Here is a 7,900-nt window from a genome sequence, read left to right on the forward strand (position 1 = left end):
TCAAAAATATTTTTTTTCTTCCCAATAAATATTTTTTTCACACAGTAAAGTCTTAACAATTTTTCTTGAAATTGACAATATAATAATGTATCGTCATGGAAGACTTATTGGATTAATGTGTGAAAAACTTGACTTGATGGTGTATGCACACGGATGTTGATGTTACATTGAACTTTCATTTTTTAGAAAATGAAATGTTTTTTTTTTTTTTATGTACGATTGTACGAGGGCAAGACAAGAGTCAATAAATTCAATTAAATAAAGACATGTAGCATGTAGGATGATGTGCTCTAAATAGTCATTAAATAATAATTTCTAGAGTTCTAAATCTAACCTCATCTTGAAGACTAAAGTTGTCTTCGGACAGGCCGGGAGGTATTATAGAGCTTTTTGTGGCGGAGAGGTTATTATTATTATTACTAGTAAATTACCGATGTGATACACTGATAAAAATTTTTAATTAAAGATAAAATTATAAATAATTTTAATATTTGAAAGTGTATATTTATTTAATTTTAAAATTAGTATAAAAGTATCACTCAATTAATCGAATAATATATAAATCATTTATTAGCAATTATTTTTTTAAAAAATCGATATGTAATATGATTTATGCAATTATATTATTACTAAAATAAATATTGAAAAAAGAGAAATAATATAATTGTAATAAAAACTAGCAACAATCACAAGTTAATTCCATTTTCAATTAAATGGTTTGCTCCACTTACATGGGTGAGCATTGAACTCCTAACCTCATGCTTAAGATATAAGGTGTTAAACCACCACGCCAACCATGTTGGTTCAAGTTTTTGTTTTATTATTATCAGGCAAAAGTGTCAAATATGCTCATCTATTACTCTTGAGTGTTCAATTCACACCTTAGACTAACATAAGATCTACTTTGGCACATTAACTCTCAAAATTTCTTTCACTTAGCATTTTTTGCAGGTTTCTCCTAGGTAACTGATAGTAAATATACCCCAGTACCGGTCGGAGACCGTATGGTCGGGAAGCCGGCAGTTCGGCCCGATCAGTTTCTGGTCGGCATCACGGACCGAACAGTACCTTCGATCGGCTAGCTACGGGGCGCGCCAAGAGCCGCCATGTGCTCCCTCCCGCTTGGGCCCGGTGTGAGGCGGGCGCATGCGCGCCACGTTCCCGTCATGCCGGAGACCCGGCGATCATGCATTTTCCCTCTTATAAATACCGCATTTATGAGGAGAGAGAGGATCTTTGGACTGATTCTTGACTAAGCCTTGAAGTGAGCTCGGACAGTAGGAAAGCCCACTGCCAACCTGCCGAGCCCTTCGAGCCCTTATTCGCTTTGTAAACCAAGTTTGGATTTTTGAGGCAATAACAGATAGTATTTTTCCGTTTTAGCTTCGTATCCGTATTTTGCATTATCAGTAACAATTCCACATTTTTTCAAGTTTTCCCTAGTTAACCATTACACAATGTTAACATAGAATTAAATAAAAATAACTTTGCTGACTTGGTAATTTGTGCCCTTCATTGTTGACTTTTAAACTCAATCAAACCTAAATTGTCACCAATCACCCATTTTGACTTTTTTTTTTTCTTGACAAACGGCACCATGGATATTACAAGTTATTAGCTGCTCAAGAAGAAGTGAAAACAAAGATCCAATGCATGATACGTATGTCATACTTACTCGCATACTTGGGCTTTCAGCCATGCTAAGGATGATTTATTCGGAAAATGTGATTTTTGGGGATGATATTAGTTATGATTTGTTGTCTTGTTTCACTTTGTTGATTATGAAGGATTCAAAGGGTTCGTAGAGGTCAATGGAATTCAATGGGAGATGGTGGGTTTAAAGAGAAGAAAAATTGTTTTTCATGTTATGGACGGTGTGTTAATGGATGCCGAGTTTAAGCAATCTGTTCGCCCAGATTTTAGTTAAAGAGATTGATTTTTGTGTATATTTCTGACCGATCTTGAGCTTTTCATCGAATTAGCTTCTCATATAATCTAGTGATGCACATCAATGTATTTATCTAGACTAAAACAAAAAGAATACAACGACTCAGCGAGGAGAGAAGTTGCGATGATGGATATGCCGGCGGTTGGGTTGAGTCTGCGGTAGTGAGATTACAATTGGTACAGTGCTCACTTTTCTCATTTGAGTCTGCGAGTGGTACAGTGCTCACTTTTCTCATTTTAGTTGGCACATTACAGTTTCAAGTGCCAACAACAAAGAACAAGTGTTGTGCGGAGGTTAAACATGAATATTAAGTTTGAAAAGAGAGAATTGGTTATAAAGTATTTTGCATTTAAAAAAAATTGTTTAAAAAAAAAATCACTTGCCTGAAGTCAAATCATCAAAACTAGAGAGAAATATGGAAAAAATGTTAAATAAAAGAAATTGTGGGAGTTAATGTGTCAAATTAAACCTATTTTAGCCTAATGTATGTGTAATTGAACACTTGGGAGTAGTAAATGAGTATATTTGACCCTGCTGCCTTATTATTATATTTTCTGTTTGAGTTAATTCCATTTTTTGTCCTAGATTTATAGGTGGCAATCCACTTTTAACCCATTTTTATTAGAACATCCTCATTTGGTCATAGTATTATTGTAACATGACCATTTTTAGTCCTCCATCAACAAAATCGTTAAAATATCATTAAATACAAAGACATTTCAATTTTTTTTATACAAAGTATGTTGAACCGCTATATTTTTTATGTTTATTTTTTTGAAAACATCAATAATTGAAGAGCAATATGTTCTTGTATTTAACGATATTTACACTGTTTTGTTGATAAAGGACAAGAAATGGTCATGCCACAATAATACTAGGACCAAAAGTGGATGTTTTAATAAAAAAAGGACTAAAAGTGGACTGTCACCTATAAATCTAGGACTAAAAATGGATAACTCTTTTTGTTTTATAGTTTTTCAATTTTTACTTTCTATAATATATTCTCTATTTTCGACTTGAAAATAAGGAAAATTGTCAAATAGACACTTGAACTTTACACGAAAGTGTAATTAATCCCTTACACTTTAAAAATATGCAATTAAATGCTTCAACTTGTCAAAATGAGTTAAATATGACCTATTTATCGGTAACCAACAAGTTACCAATAGAACTACCGCTATTAACACTATTGGTCATCGTTGACCACCGTATACCACCCCTAACCGCAAGAATACGCCGGAATTAAAAAAAATTCACCGCTAATCGAATTGGTCTTCTTCTCCAGTGGAGAAGACGACTGGAGAAGACGACTGGCGTCTTATCCACTTGAGAAGGTAGTGACCAACGCCTTCTCAAGTTGGAGGAGACAACCGTCTGGCCGCCTTCTCCAATGGAGAAGGTGCTATTCCGATCGCATTCTCCACTAGAGAAGGCACTAGTCCGGTCACCTTCTCCAGTGGGAGAAGGTGATTGTCTTCTTCTTCAATCGTATTGGCGACCAATAACCGTTCGCTAGTCGCTGAACCTTAATGTTCAATTATTTTAGGTGGATAACTGTCTATTGGGTATAGATGCACCAAAATGACAAGTTTTAGTGTTTAATTGATATTTTTTAAAATTTAAGGGTTTAATTGCATTTTCATGTAAAGTTTAAAGGCCTATTTGACCATTTTTTTCCTAAAAAATATGTCTAACATTGAAACATACGAGTTGGCATCCAAATCGATCAGTGCGAAAATATGGTGTAGCATTCAAATCAATTATAACCTAATAGTAACTTGCTATATATACGAAGTAGAATGCTAACTTTTTTTTTTCTAAGTTCAAGTGTCAATTTGAAACATTTTTGAGTTTGATAGTTTAATTGCTCTTTTTGACTTAATTAAGGATCTATTTGACTCTTATCCCTATATTTTCAACTAAATTTAATGGACTAAAAAGTGAATAGATTAAACTTGATATAGAATTAATAGTTTCAAAAATGTTGGTCTGAAAGTTAGTATAATTTAGAGAGAATGTTGAATGGGCTTATAAAACTTGTTGAAAATTTCAGCTACAGTTAAAGCAACTAGAACCTAAGTCTAAGTGTTTTCTCAATACTTTCTCCTCCCGGTGAAGCACAAAGAGTCAATACCGCTTTCACTGAGGTTCGGTCTCATGACCTTCTATATAGGAGAGTCACTAATGCCATTTGAGCACAATGTATTTGGCCTAAGTCTAAGTTTAATTTAATTGCTTGATATTTCCTCAAAAAAAAAATTTAATTGCTTGATACAACAAACTTTTTTTTTAGATAACATTATAATGTAGTGTACATGTAAACACGAATTGAATTTATGGTGTATTTGGAAACCTGAAAAATAATTTATGGAAATTGTTTTTCAGAAAATGAGTAATTTTGTAGAAAATATTTTCCTTCCCAGTGTTTGGTTGAATTTCAGAAAACTGTCTTAGTATGTTTAGATAATCTTTTCCAGAAAATAGACATAATTATATTTAAAAAATCAATATTAAAAAAAGAGCAATGGTTAAAAAGAATTTGGTTTTCGAAGCCGGAAACTAGATTATTTGCTATACGTATTGTTTTAGGGATCAAAGATATTTTTTTTTTTCTTCCCAATAAATGCTTTTTCAGATAGTAAAGTCTTAATATTCGGATATATGGATTGTTTTAGGGATCAAAAATAGTTTTTTTTCTTCCCAATAAATGCTTTTTCACATAGTAGAGTCTTAATATTCGGACTGCTTTAGGGATCAAATTTTTTTTCTCCCCCAATAAATGCTTTTTCACATAGTAAAGTCTTAATATTCAGATATACGGATTGTTTTAAGGATCAAAAATATTTTTTTCTTCCAAATAAATGCTTTTTCACAGAGTAAATTAAAGTCTTAATATTCGGATATATGGATTGTTTTAGGGATCAAAAAAAAAATTTCCTTCCCAATAAATGCCTTTTCACAGAGTAAAGTCTTAATTTTCGGATATACGGATTGTTTTAGGGATCAAAAATATTTATTTTCTTCCCAATAAATATATTTTCACACGGTAAAGTCTTAACAATTTTTCTTGAAATTGAGAATGTTGTATCCTCATGGAAGACTTAACTTATTGGATTAATGTGTGAAAAACTTGACTTGATGGTGTATGCACGCGGATGTTGATGTATTACCTTGAACTTTCATTTTTAGAGAATGAAATATTTTTCATGTACAATTGTACGAGGACAAGACAAGGAGTCAAGAAATTAAATTAAAGATAGAGATGTATCATGGAGGATGATGTGCAATAAATAGTCAATAATCAACAAGTATTCTCTTGTTATCTCATAATCTATTAAACGAAATGATTGCATTGATCTTTCAAGTAATAAATTGATTGGAAATATTGAAGAAGAACTTTATGCTCTCAAAGAATTAGTCACCTTGAACTTGTTAAGAAACCATTTGACTGGTATAATCTTTCCATTAATTATATTAATTTATGAGATGGAAAATTTAGAATCCCTTAATCTATCGAGATATCAAGAAAAGTCAATAGAGTAAGACTAGATGGAATTTCGCCTTAGAATTGATCTATCTAGAAATCAACTCTCACGTGAAATTCCATCTAGTCTTGCTCTATTGACTTTTCTTGGGATTCTTAACCTGTCGAATGACATCTTGTAAGGCACAATTCTGTGACAGTATTATTTCATTTTATACCGTACTTACTAATCAAAATTTTGCCAAAACTTTGACATACTTGACACAGATAGATGGATCATGTGCAAATTGCAGCACAAAATTGAAGAATCTTGATGGAGTAGTTGGTTTGATAAAGATTTGTGTGTTTCCTTCGCTTTTTGTTAAATAGAGAAGTCTGTATTTATTTTATTTTTCCACAAGTACATGTTTATGATTGTTCTGTTCTGCATTTAAAGTACGTTTTGTAAGATCCGATGCTACAACTCTCGCCAGTTGAGGATGGGCTGCAAAATCACCATCTAAATCTGAAAAATTGGGTTAACAAATTACTTTAATAATTAATTGGTTTAACATAATATAATATGGTCTGTTTTGTTCGGTAAACAAAGCGCTTAAAACAGCTTTATAGGTTCATTCAATCATACTACCTTGTGGGTATTCTGATCTACTACATAACCTTGCTTCATTGAAGAACCTGCATGCTGAGCTTAGCTGAAGAAGAGGACCGGAACATGTTACTGAAAGATTAAAGATGGGCTGTCAAGAGCATATAAGAGGTAGGATGAGGAGTTGGTCAGATCTAATATGAATCGTACAGGACTTGAAATTCTAGCCAAATCCTACAACTCCTTTGTCAAGTAGTCATCTCAATTAAAACTACCATCAACCCATGAATATTTGATGTAATTCTCCCAATTTTAAACCAAATCTGTGAGCACTTTTGTATTTTGCACTATGCAATAACTATATCTGTGCTCTTTCCCCTTTTGGAATGTGCAATATCTACAATTACGAAACAACTCGTATATCAGTTTCGTTATTTATTTATTCGTTGGTTATTTTATAATCTAGGATTTTTTTTTTCTTTTTTTGTGTCAGTGTGTATTACTCAATGTAAACTGTTTGTTATAATTATCCCAAGTTGAATATTTACATATTTAATTACTTTTTTGCCAAAGTAGAGTCTTTAGTTTGGTAATGTACATTCACATGTGTTTCTTTGTACAAGTATTTGATGCAGTATATATATATATATATATATATATATATATATATATATATATATATATATAGTGATAGGGGGAGAGGTAAGGCTATGCAATTACTATATCTCTGCTCTTTTACCACTATGGACTATGCAAGGGTAGTGTAGTGGGGTGGGGGTGGTGTGCAATGTGTTTTTTTAACTATGCTCGCTTGTGCCTTCTGTTTTTTAACTTTCGACCCACATGTGTGTAGGTTCTAAGGCTCGGAAGACGCTACCCTTTGCCTGGTAGCCACTCAGACGAAGGGCGCAGTGTTTGGTAATGCACAAAGGGCCAGTGAACCTCTGTGTTTTCCCGGCCATCCACGCAGTCTGTGTTGATATTAGTGAGTGAATCATATAGCGGCACCAATTCAGATTGGCGATTTCTAGTGTATCATCGAGGTTGGGAATCACATCCTAGTGCACATAGCCATTCTGCATAATTCGCACAACGACGCTGACCACAAGTAAGGCATAGTTGCGTATAAAGCATTCTCCGCCGTCCGGATATTTCTGTAACTTGAGTGAGACCTCTGCAGGAGTGATTGCGTAGTCTGCTTTTTCAAACGAGTCATGCCAGCTATTCAAGATGATGCTCTTCTCGTGCTTTGCCCGATTAGTGATAACTTTGGGCCCCTATGGCAGGCCTAATACTACATCCACAGGCTCCTCATCCACCTCGATAGCTTCCCCATTAGGCAACCTCAACGTCATTGAATGGAGGTCCAAATTAGAGAGTATCCAACTACCAAGGCGCAACGTGGTGTCTGTGATATGAACATTGAGCATCGACCCAAACCCCATGGCTATAATCGTTCATCATTAGCCGACTGTCAACAACTTATTGGCGTCCACGAGTAGCTTACCCATAGCACGTGTATGCATGGTGGGAATGGTGTTCGCCTGTGTCGGGGCTTGTGCATTACCAAACACCGCGCCCTTCGTCTGACTGGCTACCGGGGCAGAGGGTAGCGTCTTCCGTGCCTTAGAACCTACACACATGTGGGTCGAAAGTTAAAAACAGAAGGCACAAGCGAGCAATGTTAAAAAAACACATTGAACACCCCCCTTCCCCTCCCCTCCCCTCCCTTGCACAGTCCATAGTAGCAAAAAAGCACAAATATAGTAATTGCATAGCCCTACCTCTCCCCCTCTCACTATATATATATATATATATATATATATATATATATATATATATATATATATATATATATATATATATATATATATATATATAC

This window comes from Ipomoea triloba, chromosome 11 (genome assembly GCF_003576645.1).
Source record: "Ipomoea triloba cultivar NCNSP0323 chromosome 11, ASM357664v1".
NCBI classification, from domain to species: domain Eukaryota; kingdom Viridiplantae; phylum Streptophyta; class Magnoliopsida; order Solanales; family Convolvulaceae; genus Ipomoea; species Ipomoea triloba.